Source organism: Pseudophryne corroboree, chromosome 4, assembly GCF_028390025.1.
Source record: "Pseudophryne corroboree isolate aPseCor3 chromosome 4, aPseCor3.hap2, whole genome shotgun sequence".
Lineage (NCBI taxonomy): Eukaryota > Metazoa > Chordata > Amphibia > Anura > Myobatrachidae > Pseudophryne > Pseudophryne corroboree.
Genome location: NC_086447.1, coordinates 831,919,235 through 831,932,147, shown reverse-complemented (window position 1 = coordinate 831,932,147; position 12,913 = coordinate 831,919,235). Strand labels below are relative to the sequence as shown.

At 48.5% G+C, this 12,913-nt stretch overlaps 1 long non-coding RNA gene across 1 annotated transcript in view; it reads right to left on the bottom strand.

Moving 5' to 3' along the window:
• LOC134911815 (uncharacterized) overlaps window positions 1-12,620 on the bottom strand; it is a 34,360-nt gene extending 21,740 nt beyond the window's left edge. The window contains exon 1 of the long non-coding RNA XR_010176864.1: window positions 12,537-12,620. This is a non-coding gene — a long non-coding RNA (uncharacterized LOC134911815). The remainder of the gene's footprint in view (window positions 1-12,536) is intronic.
• Between the last annotated feature and the right edge of the window lie 293 nt (window positions 12,621-12,913).

Sequence of the window (12,913 nt, the reverse complement as noted above, 5' to 3'; positions counted from 1 at the left end):
TATCCTGTACCCAGGGGTCCAGGCCGGATGACACACCAGCCCGTCCTCCAGGCTTTGTGGTCCACCGTCATGCTGAGGATTTTGAGGAACCAGAAGCATGTCTCTGGTCCTAGGAGCCTGCGGGTGCAGGCTATTTGGGTTTTGCACGACCACCTCTAGTGGCCCTGTGGGCTGAGACCGACATGGAAGATATCCGTGCAGTCAGTGTGCCCATGTCCTTCATGGATTCCACCATGAACCCCGCAGAATCCTTTATGTTTCGTAAAAACTATTCAATGCAACTTCTATCCATTGTATCCAAATCCTCTAGAAATGTGCCTAACCACTTTACTATGGCTTTGGAAATCCATGCACAGGCAATAGTGGGCCTTAACGCCGCTCCTGAAGCAGTGTAAATGGATTTGAGCGTAGTGTCAATCTTACGATCAAGCGGTTCTTTTAACGGGGTAGATCCAGGGACAGGTAAAACCACCTTTTTAGACAGTCTGGAAACAGATGCGTCAACAATGGGTGGGTTTTCCCATTTTTTCCTATCTGCCTCAGGGAAGGGAAAAATAAGATTTTTAACCTACCGGTAAATCTTTTTCGCCTAGTCCGTAGAGGATGCTGGGGACTCCGTAAGGACCATGGGGTATAGACGGGCTCCGTAGGAGATATGGGCACTCTAAGACTTTAGATGGGTGTGAACTGGCTCCTCCCTCTATGCCCCTCCTCCAGACCTCAGTTATAGAACTGTGCCCAGAGGAGACGGACAGTACGAGGAAAGGAATTTTGTTAATCTAAGGGCGAGATACATACCAGCCCACACCATACACACCGTACAACATGGTATATACTAAACCAGTTAATAGTATGAACAAAACAGCATCAGCCAGAGACTGATCTCAACTGTAACATAACCCTTATGTAAGCAACAGCTATATACAAGCCTTGCAGAATTTGTTTGCACTGGGACGGGCGCCCAGCATCCTCTACGGACTAGGAGAAAAAGATTTACTGGTAGGTTAAAAATCTTATTTTCTCTTACGTCCTAGAGGATGCTGGGGACTCCATAAGGACCATGGGGTTTATACCAAAGCTCCAGACGGGGCGGGAGAGTGCGGATGACTCTGCAGCACCGATTGAGCAAACATGAGGTCCTCATCAGCCAGGGTATCAAACTTGTAGAATTTTGCAAAAGTGTTTGAACCCGACCAAGCAGCGGCTCGGCAAAGCTGTAATGCCGAGACGCCTCGGGCAGCCACCCAAGAAGAGCCCACCTTCCTAGTGGAATGGGCCTTCACTGAATTTGGTAAAGGCAATCCAGCCGTAGAATGAGCCTGCTGAATCGTGTTACAGATCCAGCGAGCAATAGTCTGCTTAGAAGCAGGAGCGCCAACCTTGTTGGCTGCATACAGGACAAACAGTGCCTCTGTTTTCCAAACCCGAGCCGTCCTGGCTACATACATTTTTAAGGCCCTGACTACATCAAGGGACTTGGAACCCTCCAAGTCACCCGTAGCCACAGGTACCACAATAGGTTGGTTCATATGAAACAACGAAACCACTTTAGGCAGAAATTGAGGACGAGTCCTCAACTCTGCTCGATCCACATGGAAAATCAGATAGGGGCTCTTGTGAGACAAAGCCGCTAATTCGGACACCCGCCTTGCAGATGCCAAGGCCAACAACATGACCACTTTCCAAGTGAGAAATTTTAATTCAACTGTTTGAAGAGGTTCAAACCAGTGTGATTTAAGGAACTGTAACACCACGTTAAGGACCCACGGTGCCACTGGGGGCACAAAAGGAGGTTGGATGTGCAGCACTCCCTTTACAAAAGTCTGGACTTCTGGGAGAGAAGCCAATTCCTTCTGAAAGAATATAGATAAGGCCGAAATCTGCACCTTAATGGAACCTAACTTTAGGCCCATATCCACTCCTGTCTGTAGAAAGTGGAGAAAACGACCCAGATGAAAATCTTCCGTAGGTGCATTCTTGGTCTCACACCAAGACACATACTTTCGCCAGATACGGTGATAATGTTTTATCGTCACCTCCTTCCTAGCCTTTATTAAAGTAGGGATGACCTCTTCCGGAATCCCCTTTTTCGCTAGAATTCGGCGTTCAACCGCCATGCCGTCAAACGTAACCGCGGTAAGTCTTGAAATACACAGGGCCCCTGCTGCAACAGGTCTTCCCTCAGAGGAAGAGGCCAGGGATCTCCTGTGAGCATCTCTTGTAGATCCGACTACCAGGCCCTTCGAGGCCAGTCTGGGACAACGAGTATCGTCCGTACTCTTCTTCGTCTTATGATCCTCAACACTTTTGTGATGAGAGGAAGAGGAAGAAACACGTAGACCGATTTGAACACCCACGGCGTTATCAGAGCGTCTACTGCTACTGCCTGATGGTCCCGAGACCTGGCGCAATACCTACAAAGTTTTTTGTTGAGGCGTGACGCCATCATGTCTATTTGAGGAGTTCCCCAAAGACGTGTTACGTCTGCAAAGACTTCTTGATGAAGTCACCACTCTCCTGGATGGAAATTGTGTCTGCTGAGGAAGTCTGCTTCCCAGTTGTCCACTCCCGGAATGAAGACAGCCGACAGAGCGCTTACATGATTTTCCGCCCAGCGAAGGATCCTTGTGGCTTCCGCCATCGTGACTCTGCTTCTTGTCACTGCTGTGACATTGTCTGATTGAATCAGAACGGGTAGGTTTAGAAGAAAACTCTCCGCTTGTCGAAGGCCATTGTAAATGGCCCTGAGTTCCAACACATTGATGTGTAGACAAGACTCCTGGTCTGACCAAAGACCCTGAAATTTTTTTCCCCCTGTGTGACCGCTCCCCAACCTCGGAGGCTCGTGTCCGTGGTAACCAGGATCCAATACTGAATTCCGAACCTGCGACCCTCCAGGAGGTGAGCACTTTGCAACCACCACAGGAGGGACACTCTGGTCCCTGGGGACAGAGTTATTTTCCGATGTAAGTGCAGATGGGACCCGGACCACTTGTCCAGAAGGTCCCATTGAAAGTCCTTGCATGGAACCTTCCGAAGGGAATGGCCTCGTAGGCCGCCACCATTTTCCCCAGAACTCGAGTGCATTGGTGAACTGACACCCTTTTTGGTTTTAGCAGGTCTCTGACCATGTTCTGGATGTCTTGGGCTTTCTCTATTGGGAGGAAGACCTTCATTTGTTCCGTATCCAGTATCATACCTAGGAACGGTAGTCGAGTTGTCGGAATCAGCTGTGACTTCGGTAGATTTAGAATCCAACCGTGTTGCTGGAGCACTCTCAGAGGGAGCGTCACACTGCTCAGCAATTTCTCCCTTGATCTCGCTTTTATCAGGAGATCGTCCAAGTATGGGATAATTGTGACACCCTGCTCGCGCAGGACCACCATCATTTCCGCCATTATCTTGGTGAAAATCCTCGGGGCCGTGGAGAGTCCAAACGGCAATGTCTGAAATTGGTAATGACAATCCTGTACAGCGAATCTCAGGTATTCCTGATGGGGGGCATATATGGGGACATGAAGGTACGCATCCTTTATGTCCAGAGACACCATAAACTCCCCCTCTTTCATGTTGGCTATTATCGCTCTGAGAGATTCCATTTTGAATTTGAATCTTTTTATGTACAGGTTTGGGGATTTCAGATTTAAAATAGGTCTGACCGAACCGTCCGGTTTCGGGACCACAAATAGGGTTGAGTAGTAACCTTTTACCTGCTGGTGCAGGGAAACCTTGATTATCACTTGCTGTATACACAGCGTTTGAATTGCAGCTAACACTATATCCCTTTCCGATGTGGAAGCTGGTGGGGCCGATTTGAAAAATCGGCGTGGGGGCACCTACTCGAATTTCAATTTGTAACCCTGGGAAACTATTTCCAACACCCAGGGGTTCAGGTCCGAACTGACCCAGGCCTGACTGAAAAGTCGAAGACGTGCCCCCACCGGTGCGGACTCCCTCAGGGGAGCCCCAGTGTCATGCTGTGGGTTTTGGAGCAGCCAGGGAGGATTTTTGTTCCTGGGCACCTGCCGAAGCAGGTGCTCTCTTGCCTCTGCCCTTACCTCTGGCAAGGAAAGAGGATCCCCGACCTCTTTTGGACTTGTGCGACCGAAAGGACTGCATCTGATAGGGTGTTACTTTCTTTTGCTGTTGGGGAATATATGGTAAAAAATTTGATTTACCTGCTGTAGCTGTGGAAACCAGGTTCGTTAGCCCATCCCCAAACAATACATCACCCTTATAGGGTAGTACTTCCATATGTTTTTTTAAATCCGCATCACCCGTCCATTGGCGAGTCCATAAGGATCTTCTCGCTGAGACAGACATGGCATTGGCCCTAGAAGCCAGCAATCCAATGTCCCTTTGAGCATCCCTCATAAAATAAGATTTTACTCACCGGTAAATCTATTTCTCGTAGTCCGTAGTGGATGCTGGGACTCCGTAAGGACCATGGGGAATAGCGGCTCCGCAGGAGACTGGGCACAACTAAAGAAAGCTTTAGGACTACCTGGTGTGCACTGGCTCCTCCCCCTATGACCCTCCTCCAGACATCAGTTAGGATACTGTGCCCGGAAGAGCTGACACAATAAGGAAGGATTTTGAATCCCGGGTAAGACTCATACCAGCCACACCAATCACACCGTATAACTCGTGATACTATACCCAGTTAACAGTATGAAAATTTAACTGAGCCTCTCAACAGATGGCTCAACAATAACCCTTTAGATTAACAATAACTATATACAAGTATTGCAGACAATCCGCACTTGGGATGGGCGCCCAGCATCCACTACGGACTACGAGAAATAGATTTACCGGTGAGTAAAATCTTATTTTCTCTGACGTCCTAAGTGGATGCTGGGACTCCGTAAGGACCATGGGGATTATACCAAAGCTCCCAAACGGGCGGGAGAGTGTGGATGACTCTGCAGCACCGAATGAGCAAACTCAAGGTCCTCCTCAGCCAGGGTATCAAATTTGTAGAATTTTGCAAAAGTGTTAGACCCTGACCAAGTAGCTGCTCGGCAAAGTTGTAAAGCCGAGACCCCTCGGGCAGCCGCCCAAGAAGAGCCCACCTTCCTTGTGGAATGGGCTTTTACAGATTTAGGATGCGGCAGTCCAGCCGCAGAATGCGCAAGCTGAATTGTGCTACAGATCCAGCGAGCAATAGTCTGCTTTGAAGCAGGAGCACCCATTTTGTTGGGTGCATACAGGATAAATAGCGAGTCAGTTTTCCTGACTCCAGCCGTCCTGGAAACATATATTTTCAAGGCCCTGACTACGTCCAGTAACTTGGAATCCTCCAAGTCCCTAGTAGCCGCAGGCACCACAATAGGTTGTTTCAAGTGAAAAGCTGATACCACCTTAGGAAGAAACTGGGGACGAGTCCTCAATTCTGCCCTATCCATATAGAAAATCAGATAAGGGCTTTTACATGACAAAGCCGCCAATTCTGACACACGCCTGGCCGAAGCCAAGGCCAACAGCATGACCACCTTCCACGTGAGATATTTTAAATCCACGGATTTAAGTGGCTCAAACCAATGCGACTTTAGGAAATCCAACACCACGTTGAGATCCCAAGGTGCCACTGGAGGCACAAAAGGGGGCTGAATATGCAGCACTCCCTTAACAAATGTCTGCACTTCAGGCAATGAAGCCAGTTCTTTCTGGAAGAAAATCGACAGAGCCGAAATCTGGACCTTTTTAGGCCCATAGTCACTCCTGACTGTAGGAAGTGCAGAAAACGACCCAGCTGAAATTCCTCCGTTTGGGCCTTCCTGGCCTCACACCACGCAACATATTTTCGCCATATGCGGTGATAATTATTTGCAGTTACATCTTTCCTAGCTTTAATCAGCGTAGGAATGACTTCCTCCGGAATGCCTTTTTCCTTTAGGATCCGGTGTTCAACCGCCATGCCGTCAAACGCAGCTGCGGTAAGTCTTGGAACAGACAGGGCCCCTGCTGCAGCAGGTCCTGTCTGAGTGGCAGAGGCTATGGGTCCTCTGAGATCATCTCTTGAAGTTCTGGGTACCAAGCCCTTCTTGGCCAATCCGGAACTACGAGTATAGTTCTTACTCCTCTTCTTCGTATTATTCTCAGTACCTTGGGTATGAGAGGCAGAGGAGGGAACACATACACCGACTGGTACACCCACGGTGTCATTAGAGCGTCCACCGCTATCGCCTGAGGGTCCCTTGACCTGGCGCAGTACCTTTTTAACTTTTTGTTGAGGCGGGACGCCATCATGTCCACCTGTGGCTTTTCCCAACGGTGTACAATCATTTGGAAGACTTCTGGATGAAGTCCCCACTCTCCCGGGTGGAGGTCGTGCCTGCTGAGGAAGTCTGCTTCCCAGTTGTCCACTCCCGGAATGAACACTGCTGACAGTGCTAACACGTGATTTTCCGCCCATCGGAGAATCCTTGTGGCTTCTGCCATCGCCATCCTGCTTCTTGTGCCGCCCTGTCGGTTTACATGGGCGACCGCCGTGATGTTGTCTGACTGAATCAGTACCGGCTGGTTTTGAAGCAGGGGTCTTGCTTGACTTAGGGCATTGTAAATGGCCCTTAGTTCCAGAATGTTTATGTGTAGTGAAATCTCCTGGTTTGACCATAGTCCCTGGAAATTTCTTCCCTGTGTGACTGCTCCCCAGCCTCGAAGGCTGGCATCCGTGGTCACCAGGACCCAGTCCTGTTTGCCGAATCTGCGGCCCTCTTGAAGATGAGCACTCTGCAGCCACCACAGCAGAGACACCCTGGTCCTTGGAGACAGGGTTATCCGCTGATGCATCTGAAGATGCGATCCGGACCACTTGTCCAACAGGTCCCACTGAAAAGTACTTGCATGGAACCTGCCGAATGGAATTGCCTCGTAGGAAGCTACCATCTTTCCCAGGACTCGCGTGCAGTGATGCACCGACACCTGTCTTGGTTTCAGGAGGTCTCTGACTAGAGAGGACAGCTCCTTGGCTTTCTCCTCCGGGAGAAACACTTTTTTCTGTTCTGTGTCCAGAACCATCCCCAGGAACGGTAGACGTGTCGTAGGAACCAGCTGTGACTTTGGAATATTCAGAATCCAACCGTGCTGTTGTAGCACCTCCCGAGATAGTGCTACCCCGACCAACAACTGCTCCCTGGACCTCGCCTTTATCAGGAGATCGTCCAAGTACGGGATAATTATAACTCCCTTCTTCCGAAGGAGTATCATCATTTCGGCCATTACCTTGGTAAATATTCTCTGTGCCGTGGAGAGACCAAACGGTAACGTCTGGAATTGGTAATGACAGTCCTGTACCACAAACCTGAGGTATTCCTGGTGAGGTGGGTAAATGGGGACATGCAAGTAAGCATCCTTGATGTCCAGTGATACCATGTAATCCCCCTCGTCCAGGCTTGCAATAACCGCCCTGAGCGATTCCATCTTGAACTTGAATTATTTTATATAAGTGTTCAAGGATTTCAAATTTAAAATGGGTCTCACCGAACTGTCCGGTTTCGGTACCACAAACAATGTGGAATAGTAACCCCGTCCTTGTTGAAGGAGGGGTACCTTGACTATCACCTGCTGGGAATACAGCTTGTGTATTGCCTCTAACACAGCCTCCCTGTCTGAGGGAGTTGTTGGCAAGGCAGATTTGAGGAAACGGCGGGGGATAGACGTCTCGAATTCCAGCTTGTACCCCTGAGATAGTAACATAGTAACATAGTATCTGAGGTTGAAAAAAGACAATTGTCCATCGAGTTCAACCTATTTGTGGTGTCCCATGCATGATGATTTGACTAAAATTTCTGACTGATGCTGCTGTCAGCCATTGCATTTTATCCCTATGTATAGTAACTATAATGCATGAGTATGCACCATACCCCTGGATATCCTTATCCAATAGGAATTTATCTAACCCATTCTTAAAGGTGTTGACAGATTCCGCCATTACAACTCCCTCGGGCAGGGAATTCCAAACACGTATTGTCCTTACCGTGAAAAAGCCTTTACGCCGTATTGTGCGGAATCTCCTCTCCTCTAACCTGAGCGAGTGTCCACGAGTCCTCTGTGTTGATCTAACCAAAAACAGGTCCCGCGCAAGCTCTGTGTATTGTCCCCTTATATATTTGTAGATGTTGATCATATCCCCTCTTAGTCTCCGCTTTTCCAATGTAAACATGCCTAGTCTTTCAAGCCTTTCCTTGTATTCCATCGTCTCCATGCCCTTAATTAGTTTGGTCGCCCTCCTCTGTACCTTTTCAAGCTCCAGGATATCCTTTTTGTAGTACGGTGCCCAGAATTGTACACAGTATTCAAGGTGTGGCGTCACTAGTGATTTATATAACGGGAGTATAATACTCTCGTCCCTAGCATCAATACCCCGTTTTATGCATGCTAATATCTTATTAGCCTTCTTTGCTGCAGTCCTGCTTTGGGTACTACTGCTTAGCTTGCTATCTATGAGGACACCTAAGTCCTTTTCCAGTACAGAATCCCCTAATTTTACCCCATTTAGTAGGTAGGTGTAATTTTTGTTCTTGTTACCACAGTGCATTACTTTACACTTGTCTGTGTTGAAGCGCATTCTCCATTTGGCTGCCCATGCTTCTAATTTAACTAAGTCGTTCTGAAGAGACTCGGCATCCTCCTCTGTATTTATAGCCTTACACAATTTGGTATCATCTGCAAAAATTGACACCATGCTCTCTAGACCTTCTGTTAGGTCGTTAATGAAAATATTGAACAATAACGGTCCTAATACTGAGCCTTGCGGCACACTACTTAGCACTTCAGTCCAAGTTGAAAAAGATCCATTAACCACAACACGCTGCTTCCTATTATCTAACCAGTTTTTGACCCAAGTGCATATTGTGCTTCCTAGCCCTGATTCTTGTAGCTTGTAGATAAGTCTCATGTGTGGTACAGTATTGAACGCTTTGGCAAAGTCTAAAAAGATTTCATCCACGTCTTTACCTTGATCTAGGTTTGCGCTTACTGTTTCATAAAAGCCAAGTAAGTTGGTTTGACAGGATCTGTCCTTCATAAACCCATGTTGATTCCTTTTAATGACATTATTGGTTTCAAGGAACTTCTGAATACTATCTCTTAGAATACCTTCCAATACTTTCCCCACTGTAGATGTAAGACTAACTGGTCTATAATTACCTGGTTCAGCTTTACTTCCCTTTTTGAATATAGGCACTACTTCCGCTACTACTTGAAGGATCCAGGGATCCACCTGTGAACGAGCCCACTGATTGCTGAAGTTTTTGAGACGGGCCCCCACCGTACCTGGCTCCGCCTGTGGAGCCCCAGCGTCATGCGGTGGACTTAGAGGAAGCGGGGGGAGGGCTTTTGCTCCTGGGAACTGGCTGACTGCTGCAGCTTTTTCCCCCTACCTCTGCCTCTGGGCAGAAAGGACGCGCCTTTAACCCGCTTGCCCTTATGGGGCCGAACGGACTGTACCTGATAATACAGTGCTTTCTTTGGCTGTGAGGGAACATGGGGTAAAAATGCTGACTTCCCAGCTGTCGCTGTGGAAACGAGGTCCGAGAGACCATCCCCAAACAACTCCTCACCCTTATAAGGCAAAACTTCCATGTGCCTTTTAGAATCTGCATCACCTGTCCACTGCCGAGTCCATAACCCTCTCCTGGCAGAAATGGACATTGCACTTATTTTAGATGCCAGCCGGCAAATATCCCTCTGTGCATCTCTCATGTATAAGACTGCGTCTTTTATATGCTCTATGGTTAGCAATATAGTGTCCCTGTCTAAGGTATCAATATTTTCCGACAGGGAATCTGACCACGCAGCTGCAGCACTGCACATCCATGCTGAAGCAATAGCTGGTCTCAGTATAATACCCGTGTGTGTATATATAGACTTCAGGATAGCCTCCTGTTTCCTATCAGCAGGCTCCTTTAGGGCGGCCGTATCCGGAGACGGTAGTGCCACCTTTTTTGATAAGCGTGTGAGCGCTTTATCCACCCTAGGGGATGTTTCCCAACGTGACCTATCCTCTGGCGGGAAAGGGAACGTCATTAGTAACCTTTTAGAAATTACCAGTTTCTTATCGGGGGAAGCCCACGCTTCTTCACACACTTCATTTAATTCCTCAGATGGGGGAAAAACCACTGGTAGTTTTTTCTCCCTAAACATAATACCCTTTTTTGTGGTAGCTGGGTTAATATCAGAAATGTGCAACACATTTTTCATAGCCTCAATCATGTAACGTGTGGCCCTATTGGAAGTTACACTAGTCTCATCGTCGTCGACACTGGAGTCAGTATCCGTGTCGACATCTGTGTCTGCCATCTGAGGTAACGGGTGTTTTAGAGCCCCTGATGGCTTTTGAGACGCCTGGGCAGGCACGGGCTGAGAAGCCGGCTGTCCCATATTTGGTATGTCGTCAAACCTTTTATGTAAGGAGTTGACACTTTCACGTAATTCCTTCCATAAATCCATCCACTCAGGTGTCGGCCCCGCAGGGGGTGACATCACATTTATTGGCATCTGCTCCGCCTCCACATAAGCCTCATCAAACATGTCGACACAGCTGTACCGACACACCGCACACACACAGGGAATGCTCTGACAGAGGACAGGACCCCACAAAGCCCTTTGGGGAGACAGAGGGAGAGTATGCCAGCACACACCAGAGCGCTATATAACACAGGGATGAACACTATAACTGAGTGATTTTCCCTTATAGCTGCTTATATATCTATTAATGCGCCTAAATTTAGTGCCCCCCCTCTCTTTTTTACCCTTTTGTAGCTTGAAACTGCAGGGGAGAGCCTGGGGAGCGTCCTTTCAACGGAGCTGTGAGGGAAAAATGGCGCCAGTGTGCTGAGGGAGATAGCCCCGCCCCTTTTTCGGCGGGCTTCTCCCGCTTTTTTCTGGATCTCTGGCAGGGGTATTTTTCACATATATAGCCTCTGGGACTATATATTGTGATGTTTTTGCCTGCCAAGGTGTTAATATTGCTGCTCAGGGCCCCCCCCCCCAGCGCCCTGCACCCATCAGTGACCGGAGTGTGAGGTGTGCATGAGGAGCAATGGCGCACTGCTGCAGTGCTGTGCGCTACCTTGTTGAAGACCAAAGTCTTCTGCCGCCGATTTTCAGGACCATCTTCTTGCTTCTGGCTCTGTAAGGGGGAACGGCGGCGCGGCTCCGGGACCGGACGATCGAGGTCGGGCCCTGTGTTCGATCCCTCTGGAGCTAATGGTGTCCAGTAGCCTAAGAAGCCCAAGCTAGCTGCAAGCAGGTAAGTTCGCTTCTTCTCCCCTTAGTCCCTCGTAGCAGTGAGTCTGTTGCCAGCAGATCTCACTGAAAATAAAAAACCTAAAATTATACCTTCTTTTCTAGGAGCTCAGGAGAGCCCCTAGTGTGCATCCAGCTCAGCCGGGCACAAGATTCTGGAGGAGGGTCATAGGGGGAGGAGCCAGTGTACACCAGGTAGTCCTAAAGCTTTCTTTAGTTGTGCCCAGTCTCCTGCGGAGCCGCTATTCCCCATGGTCCTTACGGAGTCCCAGCATCCACTTAGGACGTCAGAGAAATAAGACTGCGTCTTTAATATGGGCTAGAGTTAGGAATATAGTATCCTTATCCATATTATCAAATTGATCTGTCAGCTCATCTGTCCAAGCTGCAATTTCGCTACACACCCATGCCGACGCAATTGTCGGTCTTAGCACAGCACCCGTATGAGAGTAAATACACTTTAAGGTAGTTTTTTGCCTGTGATCTGCAGGGTCCTTAAGGGCCGCTGTGTCAGGAGACGGTAGCGCCACTTTCTTGGACAAGCGCGTCAGGTCCTTGTCCACAGTGGGGGGTGATTCCCAAATCTCCGTGTCCTGCTTAGGGAAGGGGTATGCCATATAAATTCTTTTGGGGATCTGCGGTCTCTTATCCGGAGTCTCCCAAGCTTTTCCAAAGAATTCATTTAATTCATGAGATGTGGGAAAGTTAACAATCCGTTTCTTTTCCTTAAACATGTGTACCCTTGTGTCGGGGACCGAGGGTTCATCCACAATATGCAACACATCCCTTATTGCCACAATCATACACTGAATGGTTTTAGTCACCCTAGGGTGCAATTTTACTTCGTCATAGTCGACACTGGAATCAGAATCCGTGTCGGTAGTAGTGTCTTGTGTTAAGGGACGCTTTTGAGACCCCGACGGGCCCTGTGAGTCGGTCCAATCCGAGGATTGACCCCCTGATGTCCCCCCTAATTCAGCCTTATCAAGCCTTTTATGTAAAGATGCCACACTTGCATTCAACATATGCCACAAGTCCATCCAATCTGGAGTCGGCACAACCGACGGGGACACACCACTCATTTGCTCCACCTCCTCCTTGGAGAAGCCTTCCGCCTCAGACATGTCGACACACACAGGGATTAACCTATAAGGGGACAAAACCCCAACCAGGCCCTAAGGAGAGACAAAGAGAGAGTATGCCAGCACACACCAGCGCTTAAAAACACTGGAAAAATATGTCCAGATAGCGCTTTTCTATATAATAATATGCCAATTCCCACTCACTGCGTTGCTAATGTGCCCCCCTCCTCTTTTTTCCAGCCTGTGAAGTTCAGCAGGGGAGAGACCAGGGAGCCAGCGTTTTCCTCATGCAGCTTCTGTGGAGAAAATGGCGCTGATTAGTGCTGAGGATCAAGCCCCGCCCACCAGACGGCGGGCTTCGGTCCCAGTGATTTTTCAATAAAAATGGTGGGGGAACATAGATTTACTGCCTCCGCAGCCTAATCCAACTATATTTGCCCAAATGTGAGGTTTATTGCTGCCCAGGGCGCAGTGTTGTAATTGGTTGCTTCGTTTTGGAGTTATGTGGCAAAACGTCCGCCTATCATTTACAATGCATCAACATTGAGCTCTTTGAAAATTTGACAGTTCGTCAACTCTCC